Source organism: Geospiza fortis, unplaced genomic scaffold (genome assembly GCF_000277835.1).
Source record: "Geospiza fortis unplaced genomic scaffold, GeoFor_1.0 scaffold138, whole genome shotgun sequence".
In the NCBI taxonomy this organism is placed as follows: Eukaryota; Metazoa; Chordata; class Aves; order Passeriformes; family Thraupidae; genus Geospiza; species Geospiza fortis.
Window position 1 is genome coordinate 7,819,098 of NW_005054307.1, and position 12,508 is coordinate 7,831,605.

Genomic DNA, 12,508 nt, shown 5'->3' on the forward strand with positions numbered 1-12,508 from the left:
TGGGGAAGAGAAATTGAATGTATTTTCTGTTCAAATCTTTCTACAATTTGCTTTCATAAAACTAAGAGTCTTTCTCATAAATGTAACTAAACATTATGGTAAGAACTCTGGAAACAACTTATAATGTTAGAGTACATTGCTCCCCACTTTAAAAAAAAGAAGGTGGCAGCAAAGCAAAGGCAGCCTCAGCTGTTCCTCTTTCCCAAGGTAGGGACTGAATGCACATTGAATTAAACATTAGTACAGCTAGGAAAACTGACAGTGCTGCAGAGACAGCTCTTTCTAAACCTGTTTTCCCTTTTGGCAGCCAAAGTGTCTGCTCCAGTGCTCGTGTGCACAACTGACATTGAAGGAGACAACACAAATACAAGTTTCAGGAAAGCATTAGAAAAGGAAACAAAGCAAGCTGGATGAAAGCATTTTTTTATGTATTCCATGAAATTTGTACTATATAGATGGAGTCTTTTTCTTCATTCTGTATTTGAAGGTGGAAAACAATGTGCTTTCCCAAGTGGAAGAGTGGCTGCCAATACAGCCTGCCATACTCTGACACTGGAGTCTTTGCTGCAGTCACCACCCTGATCTAACAAAATAGATACCCGAAAGGAAAATTCAAGATACAATTACATATTGGCAATAACATAAAACGATACTGAAACAAAGAGAAGAAACAGACCAACCAATACACCTTTTACAGTCCATTCTGCAGTGTCTGAGAGGGTCAGGCCACCTCACAGGGCAGCAGCATACTGGGAATGGAGTACAGAGACTTCCAAGTAATTGAGCACATTCTGATCCCAAGTGGACCTGGCTAGACCAATTCTGCTTCAAGCTAGTTTTTAACAACTCTATCAGCCATACTGTCAACCCCCAACACACACAAATCACCAAAGTAATACCATGCTGACAGAACATTTGATATTTTAGTTTAAGTTCAAAATCCCATTAGTTCCTGCTCTTTACACTCCACCAGCTTACCCATGTCTAAATGTACAATATATTGAATAATATTCAATTAGCACTCCTCTGCTCAAAACAGCTACACAAAAACAATAAGCATAGATAAATCAAGTTTCTCAAAGGCTAGGAAAGTCCAGAATTAATGGGTTTATCCTACCTTTTAATTGTTCCTCCATTCAATGTCTATTATGACAACTCCTAAAAGGTCATACTTTTTTCCTTCCCAGGATTATACATACTCATTGAACAGAATAGGAGATACTTGATTGAAAAATAGCTGTGCTGTTTTACAGCTGGGGTTTTTCTTCTATTCTCAAACAGCTTGCAAAGTCTGGTTTTTTACTGCTTTGAAGACAGAAATAATCTCACAGGTTTTCCTACCCTGCTTATAGCTATGCTACTGACATGCTTTACAAACATAGAATAATTTCATAGCAACGCAGGAGACATAAGGCATTACTTCCTTTTATCAGATAGGGACTTCAAGCAAAGACAAAAAATTCTAAGAACCACTGATCTTCTAGGCAATTCTGTTCAAGAACTTTGGTTTTGACTTTTCAGAGTATTTGGCACTATTTCATTTTGTCTGACTGTGGTGGTAATGAAAGATATTCTGGTCTTCAGGTGCATCCTTCACCCCCACACACACCCCCTTACTTTTTGCTCTCTCTGATTGGCAATGTGGTTTGTCCTAAGCTAAGAACACCTGGTGGACATTGCAGAGGGAACTGTCTGGATGCTCTCATTCCAGACATGGGGAAACTGACATGTTGCTATTGACTTTGATGCACACTGGCCTGAAAAAAAATATAAAATGCATTGGTAATATTTAAATACATATTAACAATAAATCTAAGCATAACCATCCGCCCAATCGTTGTGTCCTCCTCATGCCTGGCTGAGAGCCTCATCTCAACTACTCTGCAGCACTGGCTTCAGTTACAGCTGTAAATGTGTAATGCCTTTGCAAAGGAGACTGAGAATCTCATACTGAATAGCAGAAATCCGTAATGACAGCAATTTCAGCTGGTGATGACAATTCCCAATACAGCAGAGGTGGAACCAAGTTCTCTACAGCAGTATTACCTAACTTGTCTTGAAATGATACCTTGAATAAGGCAGGAACCTCAGAAAATTTCCTGGTTCCCACATTCACAAAAAATTAGAGAAATTCAACAACAACCACATGCCTTCACCACATAATCCTTGGCAGAGCTGCACAATAGGCACTTCCACAAGGGTGAAAAAAGGAGACTGCCCAGGCCATCTTTATCTTGGTGTCCTCCAATTATAAGAGCTTCACTTTCCTATTTCACTAACAAAGCAATGTTTTCTGCAGAACCTCTTATGCTTTAAGTGAACAACTCGATCTCTCCTCCCACTACTGGCTTCCCCAGAAACAATTTCACTTCATCAGTAATGAATAGCTACAATATTTGAAGTGAGAGACTAAAGTATTCGAGAAGACAGGAAGAATCTTCAAGGACATAGCTCTTAAGTACAATTCATGATTTTTCTAAAGCTTATCACTTCACCAAATTTGGGGCAATTTTCAAAATAATAGTCCAATGCTACCCACAGCACAAAGGCTACCCATCCCATAAATTCCAAATCCATACTGTTCACCTTGAATATTTAAAATGAGGGTCCTCCAGATAGAGGCAAGATATCTTGGCCATTTTTGCTGAAAGTAAAAAGTAAATATTGGTAATCTGAGGCAGGCTTTGGCATTTTTGCCTTCAAATAATTGTATTTCACCGCCAGAAGATCACTGCTCCAGGGCTGCACCTTGACTGGCACACACAGCTACACCTCCTTGAGAAGGCCCTGTCCAGCCTTTTTGTTATCTTCTCTCAGCACATTAAAGCACAAACCCTTTCCTCAGTGTACATCTCCAGTAATAAAGGCTCCATTAAGAGACCCATGACCCTTCCTGGGGTGGATGGAACAATTTCTAGATAGAGCAGAGACTGGACAGTGCTTCCTAGGATAAGGGATGGAAAACCCATGTTCAGCAATGCAGGTTCACCTAGTCTTGTTTCCAAACTAAATATAAGAACACACCAGTCAATGCCCATTTTTGACCCAAACTTAAATTAATTGCAAATATTTTCCTCCCAGTGATAGAGAGAAGTATCACAACTCCTACAGGTACCTGAACATGACAGAGAGATTGAGTTACTTTTCCAACATAACTGTTCATAGTCTAAACAAAAAAACAACAAAGTCATACAAGAATTAAAAAAATGAAAAAAAGAAAATGCACGCTTGCTCAGACTCTCTCTGTAATATTTTCCGCTCATTTTCTCCCCATACCCTGACAACTCCACAAAAAGTATGATTTACTTATGAAATATTGTCTTCCAGACTCACATGAACAAATTAATTGGGGTTTTGATTTAGACTTGGGGCAGTGTATAATTGTATGAAGGTCATTTTTATTCAGCAAGACTCTGGTTTATAAGTAGACACATGTGAGTTTATGTTTGTGAGCATACTGGGTATAAGCATCTGCTGAAGGGAAAAGAATTCTGGCTGATGTTTATACAGCTGAAGCAAGGTTTATATACATTACATCCTAGGTCTGGAAAAGAGAGAGTATGCAAAAAAAGACAAATGTTGATGATTCTTCCCTTCTCCTCTTGAAGGAATTCTAATTATGAATAGATGAGTAAACTACAAACTAGAAATGTCCTGACATATGCTCTGTGCTCCACTTTGACATCAACTGTTTTGCTCAGCTATTCCTGTTCAAAATCAGACTCTGCTACCAAACACGAACATGTTCAGACAAAGGCTGGGATGTTTCCTTTCAAGGCATGGTTGGTGACATGAAATGATCTCTACTTTGCCCACCCTTCTCCATAATAATAACGTGACTGTCACTCTCTTCTAATTAAATTAGTCGCTTCTACTTCCCATGCAATACATTCTCTTTCCCTCCTCTTCCTCAGTCATGATAAATCTCCATGTGACTTAGGCATCCCATAATTCTGCCTAATTGGTTTCAGCTGTCATTTTTGAAGCTGAAATGCATGGAGAGCCCGGGGCTTGTGAATGGAACAGGAAGCACTTCCAACCTCATTCCCATCATGTAGAACCAGCAATGTGTAAGAGCCCTCCCATTAAAACAAAACCGGGAGGATTTGGCTGCCGGCGATGCCGTCGTGCAGCAGACAGATTGTGCTGCTCCACTGAGGCAGTCAGGCTCTTGTGAGCCATTCCTCTCTGTTCAAAGGACAGCACACATTATTTATGCCCTAGCAGCTTTCCTGACTAAAATACTTCCCCTTTTGTCACCAACAAATTCTTAAACCGATAATATAATTTACCAATAAAAGGATGGGCACCAGGAATATTTAAAGTGACAGGAGAACAAAAAAAGCGAATTCCTTTTAAATGGCACATATCCTCCAACCTAAGCACTCTGCAGATTACTGTGCCACAGTTTAAACTTATTTCATGTCACTGGTATCTTCAAAAGTGTCATAGACTTTTATTTTCATGTATTTCTGTGGCTTTCTATAATTCAATCTTTTCCCTCTATGAGATGACACAGTGTTACCCATGCTAACAAAAAATACCCTACAAGGTATCTCTGGGCGATACCTAAGCAACTTCCAGCAAAACAGCAGCAGGCAGCAGCACCAGCTGGGCTGAGCAGAAGGGGAAAGATCTATATTAGGGAATCAAGGAAGAAAAAACTGCCCCACAAGACACTCATAATGAAAACAATTCTGCTAACAGATGTTTTTAGTGCCTTGGATTTCTCTCACACTCTCAACAAAGATAAGCATACTTCAAAATACATGAACAATACTATATAGAAAAGGAGACTAGGTGGTGGGGGAGTACATAATACAGACAGAAACATATCTGAAAATCCCAGAGAGAAGAAGGAATACACAGTTGTGTGATTTTTGGCTGTTGCTAGAAAAGATAAAATTATTTATGGATACAAAGCCCCAGTTCATTCCACAGAGAATAATCTGGTTCCTTACAGACAAGTGAAACACACACCGCTAAGGAAATAATTGCTGAACTAAAAGCTCTTCAACAAAATACAGTTTTCTAAAGATGCCAGTTTATCCTCCTCCTTATTCTCTGTCCACCTTAATAATTCCAACAGCTTTGTGTTCTTAGTAAATCAGGTTAGGGAGACAAAACCCACTTAATTTAGTGAGATTATCTGAACAAAACAATGACATTGCAAAAATAAGTAGGAATTCCTGTTTAGTGTGATCAAAACCTAGCACCAAATCATCAGCTTGTGCAAACTGTGATGGACTTAGAGACCTCAAAATGAACAGAGTTGGGACAATTTTTGCAAGCTGTAACACATGTGCCCACAAGGATAGGCATGTGCACTTTTTCTCTAATTTGTTATGTCACTGAGCTTCCACAACATTGACCATGATATGCACATATAACAAACAAACAAACAGCCAAAAACAAAGATATTAAAAATTTGAAGATACAAGTTTCTGGTTAGAGCATGAAAGATACCCATAGGCTCCTGGTGAGAGTACTTGCTCCAGGACCATGTAGGCAGAACACATACATGGGAGGGAGGCTGACAATCCACATACAGCCACACTAGGCAAGTATCCACATTAATATTGGCATGGCACTGGCCATGGATAATTCAATTGTAGCCGCACAAGCTCATCTGGCACAGGAGCCCTTCTATGGTGGTGTGTGCTGGGCAACAAAACAAACGCCATCTTCAGGGCAGGAAAGGACCAGTGCAAAGCCTTCCTTTAGAAACCTCCACATCCTACATAGACCTCTCTTTACACTGGCTGAGTGATTTTCTCCTGTCATGTATCCTAATCCTAACTGTCCATGCATGATTATAAGATTAATAAAAATTTTATAGGGAAAAACTCAGTTCAGACTGCAAGGCACACAAAAGTAAAATGGTGCTTCCATGGATTAGATCCTCCCTATTCAAAGTAGTAAAACAGAAACAATTAATAGGGTCTTTTAACTTCCAGGTGCTGGCTCTGTTTATTACTCAAGCTTGGTTCTTGGTTCCTCCTATTTGCTATTTCTTAATTATCTTTTACATCAAAAAACTATAAACATAAAAAATATCTGCATTTATTGATTTATTCATTCTGACTTCAGGATTTTTACTACTTTTATTTTGCCTGAACTGCTCACCCAAGTTTCTGTTTTTAAAGATTGCATAGATGGTTTTTTTTGTCAATATCACTAAATTACTACAAAGCTACATACTTCATTCAGGGAGCAAAAATCTATTCTTAAGATTTAGAATTGGTAATCATCACTCTCCAAGCAGTAAGTTCTCGACTGGTGGTTTGTTTATTTGTTTGTTTCAATCTGCACTGAATAAATCAGAGCTTCAAATTTTAAGAGGAATTAAGAGTTACTACTGATATTATTAAAGAGAGCCTGAGGAAAAAATGTTTAATTAGACTGGACAGTCTCTAGTGCAAGCTGAGATATTGTCAGGTGTCATCTCAGAGGGAACTAGGCAATGCCAGTTTATGACAGAAATAAAAAGTTAAGGAATATGTGGGATGCCACCAGAACTACTGATGATAGAGTTGTGTATAAATCTGTAACATAGCAATAATTAATTACTAAAAAAAGCCAACCAAAAAACCAACATGCACTAACAAACAAAAAGCACATAACTAGAAAAAATTATTTTTTAAAACTTTGTTTAAAGTAGTAAAATAAACTGATATATTTTTTCTTTGGTTCCTGACACAGGAAAGCAACAGCATATTAACTTCATTGAAAGAATAAAAGTATTATTATTTTGCTGATGAAAGTTATGATGCAGAAGGATACATATAGAAAGGACTTAAAAAAAACTTACCTCTATCTATTATCAATGACAGAATTCTGCTGATTATTTGCCTGAATTGTTATTTAAAAACTGACAGTATTAGACAAACCTTCACCCCATAGTAGCTTCTGAAGTGTTTTATTATTGTTAGCATGAAAGGGGCATTCCTCAAGTTTAATCTTTTTCTTCCTTACTGTAATTTCAGATTTTCTTTTTCATCCTCTTAACCATTCACATAGAAATAGGTCACCGACTTTCTCCATGATATATTTAAAGGTTGTAAATGTCTCATCCTTTTTTTATCCCCAACTCTTAAGAGCCCTACTTACTTTGACTTTTCCTTAGAAGGTTTTATTCTCGATGTTTACTCACGCTTGTCTTTTTCCCCTCAGGTCTCCAGCTGATTCATGTCTTTCTTGTGTTTACAAATTTACCCTTTAGGATGGTGGTCTTGCCTGGATCAAGCAGAGTGTCATCACTGGCATATCTCCTATGCACATGTACCTTACTACATGTACGTGTTTTTGAGGGACTGCAATGACACTTGCACTTTTATCTGTAATTTAGGAAAAAACTAATTGGGATCTGCCAGAAAGCAGAATATCTCATGGGATTTCCAGTATTCCATCTGTCAGCTCAACTCTTGGTGTTTCTTATGCTCTGATTTTGTTGCATTATTTTGTTTGTTTTTTTCATACTTACATTGAATGCAAGTGTTACTACTTAATAAAAAGAAGAATAAATAATAGATGCTAATTACTAAATGGTGCCCAGCACACCACAAATCTAACCAATATTTGCCAACTGTTAGTAAATTGTACAAAAATTGGTCATTCAGATATACACAGCCTCTCAGCTTGCTGGATTGTACATCTTGATTAATTTTATTAATACACCTATTCAACAGCAGGTGCTCCATATGAAGTCTACACAACATTTGTAAATCCAGCAAAGACGGGATCACAGAATCACAGAATGGGCTGAGTTGGAAGAAACCCATAAGAACCACCAAGTCCAACTCCTGGCCCTGCACAGAACCCCCACAAGAGTTACACCAGGTGCTCAAGAATACTGCATGAGTAACATCTGCCCTTGCTAGACATGTGTAAACTTCTTAGCCTAGCAGGAGTATTTTTATTTAAATTTAAATAAATTTTTCATTCCTTCTTTCCTACCAATTCCCATGTCTGGCAGAATCTTTACGTCTCAGCAAAGCACTAAACACATTCCTTCTGAAATCCCACCTCAATCCTTCCCTCCTGAAGCCTATTTTATTTGCATTTCCAGCCTATACTTGGACATCAGCAGCACCTGCCTCTGATCTGCTCATTAAAACTTGAAAAACAAGGCTTTTCCCAAGAGTACTATTCCCTTACTGCCTCTTCTCAATAGTACAGGAGTTCCCCTCTCTCTGTTTGCCCTCAGCCTTGATCTGTCATCCTTTTCACTGCAATTTAAGCAATGCAACTTATGGCAAGCCTGGGGCACGACACAGGGTTAAACTACAGGGGAGCATCTCCTTCTCTGGTCAAGGAAAACAGAAATTCCTAAATTCAGCTGCTCCCATGCTGGGACCCTGAGTGGCTGCTCCTTGCCAGGGAGGACGAGCACATTCACAGCAAGCAAGGGTGACTGCAGTCACCTGGCTTTTTGCAGAGCTTCCCAGTTTTCTGTTCTTGCTTGCCATAGCTGGACAGGCACCTTGATTTCAAACAGGAAAAAAATCACCCATCATTTCACTTTCACACCAAAATAATGTAATTCAGGCTCCAAGTAAGGGTCACTTTAAGTCAAGGATTAGGAGACTCCTCCTTCCTTCTTGTGCCCGGTTTCTCCCTAGGTATTACACGGAAGGATCCTTGTGAGAACAGCTCAAAAGCAGCTCTGGGACACTACTGATTTTCCCTGCTCTCTCACCCACTAAAAAAAAAAAGGGGCTTTTTTGGTTTGCTTTCACAAACAGTCAATGCCATCATACCTTCGGTTTCAACACTTGCTCCCTAATAAAATAAATAAAAATGGAAAAACAGTAGTAGTATTCAATCCAAATTATCAAAAATTATAAGAAATTTAAATTTTTCAATGGAAAATTTTTTGACCCTTGCAGATGATTGATTTTGCCTATTTTCTTACATTATACTGTCTAAGTATTGTGTAAGAAAAATTTGTCCCAAGACAAATTCAAAATCTCAGCTGTGTAATTCTTAATTCTGATAAAGAGTATATATGTCAATTTCCAATAAGCCTTAAAATGATAAACTCACACCTATTTTTTGTTACAGGAAATGGGAGGGAAATGTAACTAATTAACTTTATTAAGTAAACTCATTGTATAACATCCTATTTTAGCTGCTGTAATGAAGCAATGAAAATTAAATGCTCTTCTTTAATGGAAAGGAATTTTTAGAAGCAAAAACATACACAAATATTAAAATAGGCAAGGCAATTGAAAATGCTTGGGTTTAAATTTCATTATTAGATTACTCTGGAGCTTTTTCACTGTTGAGGCAGACATAATATTGCTCATTACTCATCCTTCCAATTATAAGTATCTGTTCTTGTTGCAAGCCTAGTTCATAAATATTGAAAGCATGATGCAAAGTATTGCTATACAAGCTCACTTTTACATGCTAGGAATAGGACGAGCTGCTGGTTCATTTATTGATAATAATATACTTACATAATTATGCATAATACTAAAAACCTCATTATCATTCTACCAAGCCTGTAGCAAATACATTTTGCTTAGGATTGCCTTTCAGCAATTATAGGTTTCTAAATTCAGTCATCTTCTTTCTAAATAAACAAGTGAAGCAGCAAACGGCAGCAGCTAATGATCATTTTAGAGCAAACAGATGTGAAGCCATCTTCAGAGATCTCGCCTATAAAATCCACCAGCTCCTTGGGCAAAGCTGGCCAGTGATACTGGCACTAAAGCCACCATAAGATCCATCCTCATAAGATCATCTAAACTAACACCTGACCAGAGCCTGGTGAGGAAGGGAGCAAAACCTTTGTGAGCAGTCACATGCCTCCCCTGAACTGTGAAGCTGAACTGACCTTTTACTTTGCGGAGTCGCTTCAGTCCCAGACAGCAGATACAAAGTGTGCCAAAATCTCTTTTTCAGGTCTTGCTTAGCACATCCCAGTTAACTATACAGAAATAATTTTCTTTACCATTTTTACATGAAAGACTATCAGCCATTCAGGTTTTGTAGAGGAAATTCCAAGCAGTTCATTCTCAAAACTCCCCAGGTATTAATGCATCTCAGCCATCCAGTGATAAAACTGAGCTCTAAGCATGCTTTGCAATATGCTGATGTAAGGGGTAACATGTGCCTTAGTAACATGGTACTGTGTTCTAAACTATTTTCTGCTAAGTTCTTTCATTCAAAAGGAGTAAGTTCCCTTTCTCCCACATAAATGTACAGCTTGATATTCGTCACCAAAATGTTGACATGGAGAATAAATTTCTCCCAATCTTCAACTATCAGACAGAATTTTTAAAGATTTGACTTTTCTTGGCTTTGCAGACCACCAAGGTTAAAGTTAAAAAACTCTGTCATGTCTTGACCTGACAGACATATGTATTTAAAAGAAAACTAATTTCAGGGACCCAGAGATTTTAATGACTGCCATGTTCCCTTTCAGAGGCTATTCTGCTTTCAGCATTTAACTTACTACTATAATGCATTTTGCAATTTAAAGTGCTACATGAAATTAAATTTCATTCTACTCTTTCAGGGTCAATGCTGAAACCAAACACCTCTGTTAACCTCAGACATTTCACCAGTATTATTTTCCCTAAGGAATCATCACCAACCTAGCAACCCAAAGTTTCCATTTTCTGAGAACTCTCGGATCACTAACTGTTCGTTCCTAATTTAGTCAAGATAACTCACTCAGATGTCTTTTATTATGTTTGAAAAGGTCAGTAGTAATCAATGGCAATAGTGTATCAGTTCCATGATATCCCTTTATGAAATAAATTAAATTCAATCCCTTTTAGGTTAGGATTCAGTCATTCAAAAATGTACATCACCATGTAATTTTAATCACATGAATATTTTGACTTCTTTCAGTGCAAATTACTCATATGATTGAGCTAAACCACGTACAGGTGTTAAAATAACAAACTAGACATTACATATACAGAGTTCAGTAACACCAATTACACAGCTAGATTGCATACTCAACCAGCCAAAATTTGTACTTTTAAATGGGCAACTGTAATTTTTGCCTCTGCACATTCACACCATGCTCTGAATAGAAGCTTTATAACCAAAGGAACAAATGAGATCCTTGCAATTGTGCAATTGAAACCTGTATCATGCACACCCACAAGAATTCATTTCAGGTTATGTGGCCATTCTCAAGCATTATTAGATAGCATTCACTGTTTGATCAGACTATAACTTTACATTGCTGAACAATGAAAACAGACTTTTTGAAAGAAATTCTGTCATCTCAAGGCACAGGAGCATGTTACAATGTCATTTTTATACAGTCTTTATGCTGTTTGCAGAGACTAAAGTATTCTTCCTTTCTTCCCCAGCAGCACCCTTGAGAGACTGCCTACCAGCCTAAACACTAAAATATTACTTGGATCAGTTGCTAGAAACCATTACTAAATGAGATTCTCAAACAGTCTCAATAGCTACCAAACACCATTGGAACCAAAAGGTGCAACCTCCAGCAGGGCTGGTTCCTTGTTGAAAAACAGCTTAGTGAATCCAGAAGAATGTGTCACTGCATGAAGCTTAATCTGTATCTGTACATGGCTGGGAGTCAGAGTCTAAAACAACCTTTCTTAAACAACCTGTCCAAACAACCTTACTGGGTATAAAATCCTGAAACTTGCATGAGTGTAATAAATAAAGCGTAAAATCCATCAATTTGAAATTAGTGTAATAGGCAAATCCATCTATTTTAGGGAGAAACATATTCTATACATCTAATTTCTCAACCAGTTCTGAAGAATACAGCTAAATACAGCTGCTGATAAATAAGATTGCAAAATGTATTCATGCAAAGATATGCAAATAAGTGTACACTGACCATTACATAAAACCAAGTATCAAGGCTTTTCCTGTGTTAATTCAGTGTGTAAGTCAGGAACACGAAAATTACTGAATTTTAAAAAAAGTAATTAAATTTTTATTACTGTTCCAATACCTGAGGTAAAAAAATACATACTGTATCAAATGCTCAGCAAGCTGCTGCAGCTGAATGCCCTCACCCTCAGAGTGCAGCACATTTACGTAAATACACAAGGTAAACAGCTTCTCCAGACAATATTCTCTGATGCTGTGTGCATTGTCATGGAAGAATTAGGCCTGCCCCCAAGAAACACACAAAGTAATTTCATCTGTCTTAAGCAGAGTTGTATTTAAAGTAAGGCTAGCAATCACTGTACTTCATAAACACAGGGTCCTACAGACTCTAATACAATAGCTGATATTATACTGAAAATCTAACGGTGTCTAAAGTCATTTGTTCCTTTTACATTACATGTTCTTGGACCCATCTGTGAAAACTGGGAGGTTAATTATGAGAGTACATTGCATAATTCCACAGCTAAGTGCTGAAGTAGTTCTACATAAATGCCATATGTTTGTCTTAGAAAAACTAAAAAGATTAATTAGGAGGCCAAGGCTACTACTTTGGAAAGTAATACTCTTGACACAATTAGATCCTTACACTACCTACTATGTTAATTGAAGTTTT

At 37.7% G+C, this 12,508-nt stretch overlaps 1 protein-coding gene across 1 annotated transcript in view; it reads right to left on the reverse strand.

The window, feature by feature from the left end:
- Positions 1-12,508, reverse strand: part of CDK14 (cyclin dependent kinase 14) — a 314,376-nt gene that overhangs the window by 168,707 nt on the left and 133,161 nt on the right. The gene's annotated exons all lie outside the window — the stretch shown is intronic.